Source organism: Crinia signifera, chromosome 5 (genome assembly GCF_055691185.1).
Source record: "Crinia signifera chromosome 5, ASM5569118v1, whole genome shotgun sequence".
Lineage (NCBI taxonomy): Eukaryota > Metazoa > Chordata > Amphibia > Anura > Myobatrachidae > Crinia > Crinia signifera.
In genome coordinates this window covers 34077825-34093271 of record NC_139221.1, presented here as the reverse complement: position 1 = coordinate 34093271, position 15447 = coordinate 34077825, and the positions used below count along the sequence as shown (strand labels likewise).

At 47.0% G+C, this 15447-nt stretch overlaps 1 protein-coding gene across 6 annotated transcripts in view; it reads right to left on the bottom strand.

The window, feature by feature from the left end:
- Positions 1-811, bottom strand: part of VPS13B (vacuolar protein sorting 13 homolog B) — a 790826-nt gene extending 790015 nt beyond the window's left edge. For 4 of the 6 annotated variants that reach the window (XM_083186990.1, XM_083186987.1, XM_083186991.1 and 1 more), the window contains exon 1: positions 688-805. The gene's annotated coding sequence lies outside the window, so the exon portion shown is untranslated. Of the gene's footprint in view, positions 1-387; positions 524-687 lie in introns of those variants that run through there. The other 2 variants (XM_083186988.1, XM_083186989.1) reach the window with 2 other exon arrangements.
- Between the last annotated feature and the right edge of the window lie 14636 nt (positions 812-15447).

Genomic DNA, 15447 nt, shown 5'->3' with positions numbered 1-15447 from the left:
CGCCACTAATTAAGTTAAATAAACGGGGTTAACGCCATGCCAACATGGATAGTTCATACCCCCACTATCCATGTTGGCATGGAGTTGATTTTAATTAGCGTGGCGAGCGTAGCGAGCCACCGAGCCCGCAGCGTGGGCGAGCGAAGCGAGCCCCGCAAGGGGACTCTGACGCGCGGCGCCATGCTGGCGCCGTGAAAGTAAAGAAGTACCTGAAATTGTGCAATATATATATATATATATATATATATATATATATATATATATATATATATATATATATATATATATATATATATATATATATATACACATACACATACACACACACACACACACATACACAATCTCAAAAATGATACAAACTCCTCGCCTGTGAGCTCTTTCTACCTGTGCAAGGTATCAGACTTTGTCCTACGCTCCAAGTATTTACATAGCTCCATATGTTTCCACCATCTGAGCAGCAGTAATAAGCATTAGGTACAGCATAACAGTCAGCACTGTGCCCTGAGATACACGTACAGGCTGCATGACAGCTCCTCTCCCTGTACACCTGCACAGTGACAGCTTGCCCTGTTAACTGCCAGCACTGCCCTCTGCCCATACGTTTAGGCATCACACACTGCCCTCCGCCCTGGGTGACAGAACCTCCCGCCCACCAAGCTGCTGCTGGGTCAGCCGGACACTTACACCCCCTGCTGCCAGCTGCGGGTGCCAAGACCTCCACTCTGCATCCACGCAACGTGTGGGAATTTCGCCCTGCTTCCGGGTGTGTGCAGCAGGACGGATGTGACGTCATGTAAACAGACTTGTGTTGGCGGAACATGGATCCGGGTCACATGACTGACTGTCATTCTCTCACTCTCGCACTGACGGTCTGACCCCCCTTTTGGGGAGAGAGCCGGGAGCTGAAGGCGCCGCACAGAGTAGAGTGTGTCATGTGGCAGGCAGAGGGAGGACATGATTATAAGATATGAAAAATACCCTACAATAAATTCTGTATGCACTAAGAAATAATAAATAATAGCATTTTGTGTAACACATGCAAAAAAAAAATATATATTCCTCAACCTGGGATGCTGGTCTACCTTTTTCGGAGAAAATATTAAATAAATGTTAGCACTTTTAATTAGGGACTAGGTGATTCATCGTGCCCTACAGGCGCTATTCACACCGTCCTAAGGGGCTGCACTGCCTGCGCGCCCCCTTAATTTGTGAACGTTTGTATTGTGAGAAATATGGTTACAATTGTATGAAAGATGCCCTGTATTGCAGCTTGAGTTATAGGTGAAATGTGTTAAATAGAGAGCATATGATTTGGAAGGGTGTGTGCATACCTCCCAAATTTTGAAGTTGGGAGGTCGGGACGTTAGCGCGCTCCCGAAAAGGGGCGTGGCCTCCTGAAAAGAGGGCGTGACCTCACAGGGTTATGCGAACTCCGGCCACGCCCCGGTTTTCGCCGCTCGTCGGCGCTGAATAGACGCTGTGCGCATGCGCACAGCGTCTATTCTCGGCAAGCTGGGGGGGCTCCCAACTGTCCCCCCCACCGCGGGACAATGGCGGGCCCCGGGCGGGACGCGGGAACGTCCCCGAATTTCGGGACGTTCCCGCGGAAATCGTGACAGTTGGGAGGTATGGTGTGTTTATTGTTTTGTTTAATTAAAAAGCAGTTACAGAGTAGGATGTACATTGATAGTGTGGAGGGCACAGTGACATTTGTGGGTGTGTGGGGGGGTGTGCGTGTTGTTTAGGTGTGTGTGTGTGCAATAGTATAGTAGGGTGTTTTTGAGTCAGCGGCTTCCCACTGGTCCAGCGTGGCAGCACAGGAGTACAGGACGGTGGCCCTGAGTCAGTGTCTCCTCCTACTGGGTGGGAGTTAGGGTGCATGAGAGCAGGAGGCTAGGCTATGAGGCATGATAGGGGTATGTGGGCAACACAACGTCAGCGACTCCCCAGTGGTGGAAGTTACAGATCAGGAGAGCAGGAAGCTGGGTAGTGATAGGGGTGTGTGGGCATAAGGGGGACTAAAGAGGAGGGTGGGGGACACTGTGCAGCTTCTGCCAGTCGGTGAGGGTCCAGCGTGGCAACACAGGAGTACAGGACGGTGGCCCGGAGTCAATGTCTCCTCCTACTGGGTGGGAGTTAGGGTGCATGAGAGCAGGAGGCTGGGCTATGAGGCATGATAGGGGTATGTGGGCAGCACAGCATCAGTGACTCCCCAGTGGTGGAAGTTACAGATCAGGAGAGCAGGAAGCTGGGTAGTGATAGGGGTGTGTGGGCATACGGGGGACTAAAGAGGAGGGTGGGGGACACTGTGCAGCTTCTGCCAGTGGGTGAAGGTCCAACGTGGCAGCATAGGAGTACAGGATGGTGGCCCTGAGTCATTGTCTCCTCCTACTGGGTGGGAGTTAGGGTGCATGAGAGCAGGAGGCTGGGTGGTAAAGCATGATAGGGGAATTTGGCCAACACAGGGTGAGCGGGTCCCCACTGGCGGAAGTTACGGGGCAGGAGAACAGGAGGCAGGGCAGTGATAGAGGTGTGTGGGCATGAGGGGTAGTAAAGGTTTTTGCCTGTTGCAGAGTAGGGATGGGCATTGGTGCATACGCCATCGATGGTTGGCATTGATGGCGATTTAGTAAAATAATAGTAAAATATTACTTGCATAACCATCGATTGTTGTAGCTATTATTGGTCATCCATTATATCTGACTGAATAGGCCGTGGGACAATCAGAACTCGGTGGCGGGACAATCGGATGTGGGGGGGGGCGAAGCTATGCTCCATGTCGCGGCACCATAAAAAAATTTGAAACTTGATCGTTTTTTCTTTGCCATCAATGTAGGGAAACCATCTGGTCCTCCCACATCGATGGCAAAAGTATTCAACATTGGTCATAAACCATCGATGATTTGAAATCATTGATGGTCGATGGGCATCCCTAGAACTGGAGGAGGGTGGGGGGACAGTATGCAGCTCCTGGCAGTGGGTGAGCGTCTCCTCCCATTGGGAGGGAGTAAGGAGGTGCATGAGAGCAGGAGGCTGTATAATAGTGGTATGTGGGCAAGACATTGATAAAAGTTGTGGCGCTGATGCAGAGGACCGTGGGGACACTTCTGGCAGTGGGGGAACCTGCAGCGCGGCAGCCAGGGCCGGATTTCCCACCTAGGGGCGGCACCTGCTTGTGGCGGTACAGGATCCCCCATTCTCACGGGGGTACGTGAAATGCGGGAGCGGGGTCGCGGATGTCCGCTGAGGGATGGAATTGCCGGAAGGGGGTCAGGGGGCTCTGCAAATTTCGGGAGGGGGGAGGCGGGGGTCCGCGAATTGCGGGAGGGTGCGGGAGTCCGCAAATCGCGGGAGGGGGGGAGCAGGAAGGGGGGGGTCCGCAAATTGCAGAAGGGGGGTTGTGGGGGGTCAGTGAATTGCGGGAGGGGGATTGCGGGGTCCATGAATCGTGGGAGGGGGTGCGAGGGTGGCGTGAATCGCGGGAGGGGTGCGGGGGTGCCGTGAATCGTGGGAGGGGGGTTTGCAAATCGCGGGAGGGGGAGCCGTGAATCGTGGAAGGGGGGGGCGCGGGGGGTCCGCGAATTGTGGGAGGGGGGGCACAGGGCGCGATGAATCACCTAGTTGGTTCTTTTAGCATTCTTGTAGCAGAATGGTAGGATGTTGCTATCATTCAGAATTCATTTACATAAACAGTAATAGTAGCAGTAAAAGATCTGACTTAAAACACCTACAGTAAAACAAAACAGGTGTTGTATATTATACGTCTTGGTTGATGATGTCTAGGTTGATGTGCATAAAGTTGGCACTGGAAAAAAATTGCCACACGAAAAACCACAGAAAGGTCAACACATGTAAATGTTGACATAAGTGTGGCACTTCATTGATGTCCATGTCGACACATGAGAATGAATATGAAAACATTAAAAAAATGAAAAATAAACCTTTAAAAACTCACGTCAACCTTTTTTTATTGTCGACCATAGCCATGTCAGTGTTTTGCTTGTGCCGACCATTTAATCCGGGGGGGTGGCGCGAATCGCAGGGGGGGTCTGCAAATGGCGGGAGGGGGCTCGCGGGGAGGGGTTCCACAAATTGTAAGAGATGGGGTTGCGGGGGGGGCGGTGCTGCTAATCACGGGAGGGGGGGGCGGTGCCGTGAATTGCGGGATGGGGGGTTGCTGGGGGGTGTCCCTGCATCACCCCGCCATCCCTGCCCCTGTATCACCCTCCCGTCTCTGTCCATGCGTCACCCCGCCATGTTGCATATTGAGAATTTTGGCTCAATCCAGGTTGCATAATGTGAATTTTGGCTCAATCCGGGTGGCAAAATGTGAATTTTTGCTCAATCCGTGTGGCATAAAGTGAATTTTGGCACTTTCTGTGTGGCATAATGTGAATTTTGGCTCAACCTGGGAGGCATGATGTTAATTTGGGCTTATTCCAGGTGTCATGATGTGAATTTTGCCTCAATCCATGTTGCATAATGTGAATTTTGGCTCAATTTATGTAGCATAATGGGAATTTTGGCTCTTTCTGGGTGGTATAATGTGAATTTTTTTGCTCATTCTGTGTTGCATAAGGGGAATTTTGGCTCTTTCCGCATGGCATAATAATTAAGGGGCAAGTGTAAGGGGATCTACTACTGTTTTGCATAATGTGTACAAGGGGCATACAGCATGGTACACTACACTCAAGGACATGCCCCCTTTTAAGTGGCGGCATACCTTACCATACCCCCACTTCAAAATTTCCACTTTGACAAATTGCACACACATATTTATATGTAGCGCACCTCACACACTTACACATTGGACAGATACAACACACCACACCACATTACACACACCCACTTACACTACAACACACACAAAAACAGTACAACGCACACAAACACACAAAAATAAATGCATGATAGGTGCTAAATCTCAGGAGTGGATTTGGAATTCATCAACACACACAAGCTATCAAGACAGGAGTGGTGCGTTTCAAACAACAATAACACCACCCCTGATTTCATTGCTGGCATTGAGTATCAATGCAAACACATTCTAACATTATGGTGGAGGTTTTAATAAATTACAATCTTGAGCCATAAATGCAGCATACGACAACATTTTACAGCAATTTTGAGAAAGAAAAAAAACACAAGGTCGTCCCGGGCAACGCCGGGTGGGTCAGCTAGTACTAATATATATATATATATATATATATATATATATATATATATATATATATATATATATATATATATATATATATATATATAAATTTTGAGCAGCTTAATGGTAGAGGAGAATCACTTGGACCATCTAGTCTGTCCTAACATGTACCTTTAGTGGTGCTTAAAATAATAAGTAATGACAGATTTCTCAAGCTCTTGCTGTAAAAACATTTATTCAGAAGAAAAGCTGAAGCTGGAATCTCAGAGGGGCACACAGTCCTGATTGTCTACTGATTTTTGGGGGTTTGCTTAACCCCTTTCCAGCAGTGGTCATATACCGGTTGATTGGCAGGAAGCTTGTTCTAACCCTGCTGGTTACATAATAGGTCAGCAAAATGATATTGTATGACTTTAAATAAGTCAAAATACATCTTGAGAAAAATGCCACAAGTGAAACCTTTTGTTTTCTTTCTATCTCTCTCTCATCTATGGGCATCCGCTCCGGGGCCTTCTGAAGTAACAGATGCTGAGTATGATAGAAACAGCGGCACTCAGAGACTGAGGAAAACGTCAATAAGTGTATTCAAATAAAGGGCCAGATTCTCTAAGCTTCAAAAGTGATCAAATGGAGAGTGATAAACAGCCAGCCAATCAGCTCCTGCCTGACATTTTTCAAACACAGTCTGTGACATGGCAGGTAGGAGCTGATTGGCTAGCTGTTTATCACTCTCCAAATTATCACTTTTGAAGCTTAGAGAATCTGGCTAAAAGTGCATAATGGCCCTTATTCTAGTTGAATCGGTTGGACGCGTATTTTCGGACAGGAACCGAGTGTTCTTAGCCCCGCCTTCCGTACGGATCGCTTAAACCGTCCGATGCGGTAAGACACCGACCGAACTGACCGCAAGTGAATTTTTCATGTGAACACCTCCTCCATCTGTGGTAACCTCCCCCATCATTCGATGGTCACCGACTATCGAATTCTGGACCCAGTGGTCAGGCAGCACCGAGTGCTCCAGACCACTCAGGCATTTCTCCGTGCAAAAGCAGGGATATGGGCGGGCAGCTGACATCCGGCTATGTCATATGTCCGCCCCCCACACGTTTGTCACGGCCTGATTACCATACGTACGCCCAGCGTTTTCATGGGAACGCCCATGAAATGCGGGGCGTAAGCATATGGTAATGAGCAAAATCAGCCCTTCGCGCCCCTCTCCACCCCCTGCTCAGATGGTTCCGTATGATCATTTTCTGCATTGATCTCACGCCGCGTTCATACGTGTGAGGCGTTCGCACATGTGCAGATACGCCTCTGCACATGCGCAAACACCAACCATCGACCTTCCGCCCGCATTCGGAGCCATCCGACTCAAACAGAATAAGGGCCAATGTGTCCAGGAAAACTGACGTTTCAGAGTTCACAGACCCCTTTATCAAGGTGCATTAACTTTTATGGTTAATGCACCTACCAATGGGGGAAGCCACAAACAGTCCTTGAAAGGGAGAGGAGATACCAAACTACGTTCTAGAGTCACCCACACTTTAGGGTTGGTGGTTACCAAACAAGATCCAACCAGAGAAAGAATGCTCTCAAGTTGGAAGAATTGTATATCCGGGTACACGGCAGCCCACTCCTGTTTTGATAGGGATGGAGATTACCTAGCTAGTCTTAGCTTTTTCCTTTTCCAAATATACTGAATAAAAGCTCTATGAAACGGAATGAAAGGAACATAAGGGTCACAAAGACATAGAAGACATAATAAAGGTCTAAAGGGGATAATCTAGAATAGATAAATCTGCATTACAGAAATATGTCACCTGACAATACATTCTAAACCATACCTGAGGTTACAAAGTGTGAATAACAGAACATGTAGGGCCTTATTCCGGTCGACTCGCTCAGATGCGAATTTGCATCAAGCACGTGTGTTTGCTTAGTACGCAGGCGTACCATCAGCAGTGCACATGTGCAGGTTTGTTCATCCAAATACGCCAACACCCTTGCTAACATAGTAGGCGGGATGTGGGCACTTGTATGGGCGTGGCCAGAAAAGTGGGCGGAAACTGGGCGTACACAAGGGTGGTGACTACAAGTGCTTAGTTTTGGCAGCACTGTGCGAGCACTCGGAGTGCTCAAGCTCAAAATCATTCGCAAGACAAAACAAGTGTCAGGTCTCGCAAGGCAACAGCTTAGCGGACCAAATTCGCAGCACCAGTCAACACGCACAATAGCTAAAATACATGCACCTGCACACAATACTCACCCTTTCACCATACAAGTTTCTCTCATTAACCAATTAACTAACCACATTTACTCAATGCAGGCACACTGGAAGCACACTAATGCACTTTAAACATTTGGACCTTTCATGCATCATATCCAGTGTCGGTTTCGACCCATGGGCTGCAGGACTGAAGCCCACCCAGGTAAAATCTGCCACTGTTCTTTGCCCTATTAAGGTAATCAGTAAACATTTTCATTAATTCTTATGAAAAAAAAAAAACATATGGGAAGTGATGTCACAGCCCACCAGATGCAGGCAATGGCGTTGAAAGGGGAGGTACTAATGACCTGGGCTTGGGTGTGTTGGAGGGGCCTAGGTCCCTGCTCCCCTCTCACCCTCCCCATCTGGAGAGGAATCAGGGTCTGGATCACCTTGCAAAACTGAATTGATAGTGACAGAAGTACATTGCAAACAAAATTACCTAGTTTAATTGACTTTTCAACCAGAAGTCAGGACAGAGGCTTGTAACAATAATACACCAATCATTCTTTGTACATTCTGAGTAGTATTGGGTCTTTATTTACGTTTCCCATTTTGTGCCGACTTCCCTCATCAGCAACTAAACATTGTGGTGAAATGGGAGAAAATGATATATTTTAGGAGATAATTGTCTGTGTCAGTGATGTATTTGCAGCAATTAAATACACACGCCAATTACAGGGTAACATTTCTGAGGCAGATGGAAACACCCCCCCCCCCCCCCCCCCCCCCCCCCATAAGCCTTATCACCCTGCTGATTGCCTCCTGTGGCATTTACAGATGTGAGTTATGTTTTATGCAGTTACCTAGGTGGCCGGCCCTGCTTTGCAGCAGATGACAAATAGCCAAGTGTGGGGGTTTTGTTAGAGTAATGGCTGGCTGATCATTCTGCTTGTAGATTTAAGGTTCAACATGCAAAGCAGCTAAAATGCGCAGTGGAGGTGAGTTATTCCTCAAGCTGACCTCTGCTCCCGGCTCCCTTGTCTGCCCACATCTGGAAGGAAATCCAGCCATGTGGTTCCAGTTTATTTCAATAAATCTCTGCACAGTAATAAACCTACTGTGACCCAGGATATATCAGATGGGTGCTTCACACTGATCTGGAACCAGCTAATCCAGTAGTTGGAGGCGGCACTCAGCATAAAGCCTCCTATTATGATGTGGATACGGTTGCACTCCAAAAGCCTCAGTTTTAACACCTTCAGTTGTAGCCAACACATAATTATAGTTACAATGCGTATTGCATTACTTGGGCTAGAGATGAAAGAGGCTTGTAGCATGGATTGTATTGCCAGCAGGGGAGGCTCCAGAGGATGGGCAGTTCAAAATTCAAATAGGGGAGACACAGCAACTGCCACCAACTGCCATTCCAAACTGACTCACTGGCAGAGGGTGTTTCTTCATTGTTTGAAGTTTGGACTGTGCTGCAGCCCAACCCCTTGAGCCGTCACTGAGTGCCAGTGTTAGTTTAGTGGTGTCGATACAGAATCAGGGGCCCATTTATCATTTATTTATTATTTATTTATTTACAGTTTCTTATATAGCGCAGCAGATTCCGTTGCGCTTTACAATAGTAGACAGTGATAAGACAAACTGGGTAACAACAGACAGACTCGGAGGTAGGAGGGCCCTGCTGCAAGCTTACAATCTATAGGGATATAGGGGGGAAACATAAGGACAGGCACCAGTAATAGCATAGCAGTTACAAGTCCAGAAGGGATGCTATATAATACATAAGTGCCTCGGAGGGTTATGCATGTAGAACTTAAATATGATAGGCTTGCCTGAAGAGGTGAGTTTTCAGGGAACGCTTGAAAGTTTGGAGACTGGTGGAGAGTCTTAATGTGCGTGGAAGGGCATTCCATAGGATGGGAGCAGCCCGATAAAAGTCCTGTAATAATGAATGGGAGCTAGTGATCCGTGCAGAAGAGAGACGCAGATCTTGTGTAGAGCGTAGTGGTCGAGATGGGAGATATTTTGTGATAAGTGCAGAGATATATGCTGGTGCAGTATGGTTAATAGCTTTATAAGCAAGTAGAAGTGTTTTATATTGAATACGGTAATATACAGGCAACCAATGGAGGGACTGGCAGAGCGGATCAGCAGACGATGAGCGTCTTGCAAGGAAGATCAGCCTAGCAGCAGCATTTAAAATTGATTGCAGTGGTGAGAGTCTGTTCTTGGGAAGACCAGTTAGGAGACTATTGCAATAATCAATGCGGGATATAATGAGTGCATGGATAAGGGATTTGGTAGTGTCATGTGTGAGATAGGGTCGTATTTTGGATATGTTTTTTAGATGCATGTAACATGATTTGGAGACAGATTGAATGTGGGGAAGAAAGGACAGTTCAATATTTGCAGCCAAATCCCCGAAAACATCAATTTTTTGGGTGGTAGCCGCAAATATTAAGTATCTCCCGGATGAATATAGGATGGACCATACAAGGAATCTCTGATCCCTTCTGCGATCCCTCCTGCACCGTCGCAGGCCGCATCCCCCATAGGTTTCTATGGGGGATGCAAAGCTGCCAAATGTATCAACATCGGGCAGCAGCGCTTAGCGTTCCTGGGCTACCGCCATTCTGAGATGGCGGTAGGCCGGTAGCCCATTGTAGCCTATGGGAAACGGTCATTCTTTCGTCTCGGGAACATCTATCTAAAATCATGGACTTATTTCCCTTAGATGATCTGTCTACAGCAGGGGGTCCTCAAACTATTTTACTCTGGGACCCCATCAGACAATAAAAGTAATTACAGGACCCCAGCAAATGACTGACTGGTGGTCCTTACATCACATGTGTAGTCAGCAGCACATGCATGGCAGCATTGTGGAGGCACAGAATGATGGGAGGAGTCTAAAATAACAGACAATTCAACAGACTTTTTTCAGACTCCTTGATTCACTGACTGAGATACGAAAAGTCAACAGCCTGATGGTCAGCAACATGGCGTCGCGACCTATTTTGGGGTCAGGACCCACAGTTTGAGAACCGCTGGTCTACAGCATACTTGCATACCCTACCAGCAGATGCAGGAGGTTCCTGATTTTTGGTGTAGTCCCCCGCAGCCCCAGCAGAAGGGTAGGTGCTGCTCCTTCATCCTGCTTGCTTCATATTATAGTGGCAGGATGGGGATAAAATCAATACAGACTCAGTGGCTGTATGAAGGAGGCGGGGTTAAAAGAAAATGTTATCATTTAGCCCCACCTCCTACCCAAGAACCCTTTAATCATAGGCATTTTCCCATCTTGGGGGTGGGTCTAATGACAACTGGAGAGGAGACAAAAAAGTATGGTCTACAGCAAGGCTGGCCAAACCGGTCATCGAGATCTACCAACGGTCCATGTTTTCCAAATCACCTAGCTGGTGCACAACTGTAGTCATTACTAACTGTCACATTTCCCAGATCACCTAGCTGGTGCACTGCTTTAGTCATTACTAACTGTCACATTTCCCAGGTCACCTAGCTGGTGCACAGCTGTAGTCATTACTAACTGTCACATTTTCCAGGTCACCTAGCTGGTGCACAGCTGTAGTCATTACTAACTGTCACATTTCCCAGGTCACCTAGCTGGTGCACAGCTGTAGTCATTACTAACTGTCACATTCCCCAGGTCACCTAGCTGGTGCACAGCTGTAGTCATTACTAACGGCCACATTTCCCAGGTTACCTGGCTGGTGCACAGCTGTAGTTATTACTAACTGTCACATTCCCCAGGTCACCTAGCTGGTGCACAGCTGTAGTCATTACTAACGGTCACATTTCCCAGGTCACCTAGCTGGTGCATAGCTGTAGTTATTACTAACTGTCACATTCCCCAGGTCACCTAGCTGGTGCACAGCTGTAGTCATTACTAACGGTCATATTTCCCAGGTTACCTAGCTGGTGCACAGCTGTAGTTATTACCAACTGTCACATTTCTCAGGTCACCTAGCTGGTGCACAGCTGTAGTCATTACTAACTGTCACATTTTAAAAACTGCTGCATTCATTCCTACTATAGATCATGAGGACAGGTTTGCCTGCCCCTGGTCTACAGTCATACATGCATTTGTATCATCACACCACTACTGCAATATCCTCTATTCGGGTCTCCCAGTGACTAATTATCTAGCATAGTCTATATATACAAAATGACAGTTGCTGTTGGCAACATCTCACCTTTTCTTCTTTAGGTTTCATACATTTCCTATTGTAATGTATAGACGTTGCTTATACATTTGGATAAAATAAATTCAGAAATGGTTTACTGGTTAAACAGCATCATAACCGCCCTTTCCTGAAACCCCCAGAGCTGGTGAAAGAAAACATTTGGTTTTACAATTATATTGGTTATTATTCAGCTTTCCCAGAGACCTATTCCAAAAATTAGCACAGGAAATTTGAGTACACCAGCACTTGCTAACATGTGCCCTGGACATAACAATGATACACATAAATAGGCATTTCTTGACTAGGAACAGCATTTTTCAATTATGCCTGTTAGATGTTTGAGCGCTGTTGGGACCCTTTCACCTGTGAGGTCCAGATGAGGTCAGCAACAGTATTTGCGCTAGGAGGAATGTTGCAATGAATTGCCGATCATGGCTACATCTGTGAAAGGGCCCAATAATCAGAACAGCATTCATAGACTACTCACACACACACACACACACACACAGCTCTTTAACATGGTATAAAATATATAAATCCTGAGTACATGGGTGCAGCAGTACATATCCGTAAACAATAGCAAAATGTGTCCAACCCTCATCCTCATCCGGTACGGATGGTGTAATGGTTAGCATTACTGCCTCACAGCAATGAGGTCATGGGTTCAATACCCACCATGGCCCTAACTGTGCGGAGTTTGTATATTCTCCCCGTACTTGCATGGGTTTCCTCCGGGTACTCCGGTTTCCTCCCACAATCCAAAAATATACAGGTAGGTTAATTGGCTCCCAAAAAATTAACCCTAGAATGTGTGTATGTACATGTGGTAGGGAATATAGATTGTAAGCTCCACTGGGGCAGGGACTGATGTGAATGGTCAAATATTCTCTGTAAAGCGCTGCGGAATCTGTGTGCGCTATATAAGAAACTGCTAATAAATAAATAAATAAATATTATGCACAGGGCAGCCGAAAGGGGGGGTGGGGGTACTAATTACCCGGGCCCGAGCTTGCTGGAGGGGCCCGGTGGGGGCCCTGGTCTGCCCCGCCCCCTTCCCCCTTCCCCCTTCTGGGCAGCAGCACACACCTCTATAGCATGTGCTGTGCTGACAGCAGGCTCAGCATGAGCACCTCACTGACAGCGTGAGAGCTCATGCTGAGCTTGCTGTCAGCACAGCAAATGATGTAGGGGTTTGCTGCTGCTGAGTTGATTTTTTTCCCCCTCCCCCTCTAAACATTTTGGGGGTGTGGCCTAAGAGTGTGCGTGGTCACACCCCCACATTAGGCCATGCCCCCCCAACATTTTACCAGGGCCCGGCATACCTCTCGGCTGTCCTGATTATGCACATATGGTATAATTCAGATTAGTAAATGAACGTGATGTTTTACGCACACATCCGATGGTTTGGGATCTGCGCAGATGCCCTTTCTGCACATGTCCTGTAAATAATGGCGGCACCCGGCACCATTCTTCAAAGTGCCACCCCCTGTTTTGTAGGCATGACAAGTCCAGGGTCTGCATCATCAGAGCGGACTTCTTACTGGACACGGGTGTCTGGAACCAATGGCAAGCCTATGTAAGCTTAAACAGGGGCATAACTAGATATTCGTAGGCCCCATAGCAAAAGTTTGTAAGGGCCCCCTATTTAGCAACTGATGGTGACAAATGTATGTAAAACACATTACTTAGACAGGAAAGATGGGCACCCTTTAGCTCTGGGCCCCATAGCAGCTGCACCCCTTGCCCCTATGGTAGTTACACCCTTGAGCTTAAACAGTAACATAGTAATTAAGATGAAAAAAATACCATTTCAACTACTGACTTGAGTAAGTCATATCTATAGAATTCCCTTAATGGCCAAAAATGCATCCAGTTTTGCTTTAAAGTCATTAACAGTAGTTGCTGTAACCACCCCCACCGGCAATGTGTTCCAGAATTGTACTGCTCTAATGTTGAAGAATCCTCTTCTTAATTCAGTACGGAATTTATTTTCCTCGAGCCTCAGTACGTGCCCGCGTGTCCTAAGTATAGGCCTGTTACTGAACAAATCATCTCTACTCACCGCTGCTCACCAGGTGACAGTTGGGACTCCCAACTGCACACACACACAACCCCCCACTCCCCCCCCCACCGCGGTACACGGTATGTCCCCCAAAAATGGGATGTCCCTGCGGAAAGAGGGACAGTTGGGAGGTATGCAATACACAAGAAATTATGGACAACTTGCTTTCATTTTTGCATCTGCTCCAAAATGGCCGCCTTCTCTGTGGATAGACTTTTTTTACAAATAATTATTTTGAGGTGATTTAGCTGCAATAAGGTTGCGATTCCCTTGCTTGGATATCAGCTTGTGGATGGTAATACTCCCCAGATGATGTGAGAAATGGGTACTGAAAAGGGTTTTCATGCATGTACGGGGCCTGTCTGGCCCACTGTCCTTTCTATTTATTTTTCCCGTTAGGTAGATTTGTGGACTTTGCCCTAAACGCTGTATTTTCTCAATGAGCACACTTATTTTCTCAGTTTTCTCAGACAAGCCTGGTCTCACTCGCACGTCAACATATGTCTAGGTCATCCATTAAACTGTAAAAATAATTTCTACCGAAAGGAAAAAGAATCCCACTTAGATACACAATCAGAGGTCACGCAACTGTTTTATTTTTGTAGCAATCAATTAGGCGCCTAATTTAATTAGTCAAAGATTTGTCAAACTAGTTATCTGAAGACCATATCCCCAGAGGACATAAAAAGTATAAGAAAACATGGATCTGTTCTACGTGCATGGAGGACTTCTCGTACAAGGAGACAATAATATCTGCAATGGGTCCCTTATACAGAGACATACAGTAGATATTACATAGAGCCCTGGTTATCTGTTGTGGGTCTATTAACCAAATTAGTCTACAGGCCCCAAACATTATGAAGTTGTGTCTGGTGTGGATCATTAGGTCACCAGCATGTTGGTCGATCAGGTCGACATGCATTTAGGTCGACAAGAGTCTAGGTCGACATGGGTTAGGTCGATAGGGTCATTAGGTCGACAGAGTCAAATAGTCGACATGGGTTATGTCAAAAGTCAAAAGGTCGACATGGTGTTTTTAAAAATAAATGTCCTAAATGTCGACAAAGTCGACACGGACACTGAAACGTAGCACCGCGTCCCCTCGCATGGCTCGCTGCAGTCGCCATGCTTCGGGCACGGTGTCTTGCTGCGTTCGGCACTATTTTATTCTCCCACCATGCCCTAGTGGTCGGCACATGTCGGCTCAAAAAAAATGTGAAAACCGCCATGTCCACCTTTTGACTGTCGACCTAGACTCATATCGACCTTTCTGCATGTCAACCTAGACTCATGTCGACCTAAATGCATGTCGACCTACTGGTGACATGCTGGTGACCCAATGACCGTATCCCGTTGTGTCTATAGCGTTTCACATGCTGAGTAGAATAACATAGCCAGCACTGATTAGCACAATACAGGGTGAAACAGGCTGCCTTTAATATGAACAAACTGCACTCGCCGTGTCAAGCTTTGAATGATCAGTGAGGATGGTATCCGGTCCCTGGGATGAGAAAGGTTCTACTCCTATGGAGATGTGAAGAGAAATGTGGCCCTGGATGTAGCATTTGGCCCTTCATGGCCCAACGAAATCCCCACATTGCTGTTCCACATCCATAAAACATGTACATGCGCAAGGCTGCCGTTCTCACCCAGGGGCTCCAGCTGCTCTGATCTGTGGATACCACCACCTATGAATGACATCACCTGGATATGCCACCAATCAGTGAACAAGAGGTCTCGTCATTCATCAGTCAGATTCTACTGCACATGGGACACAGGGCCATATTCAATGAGAAAAATTCGC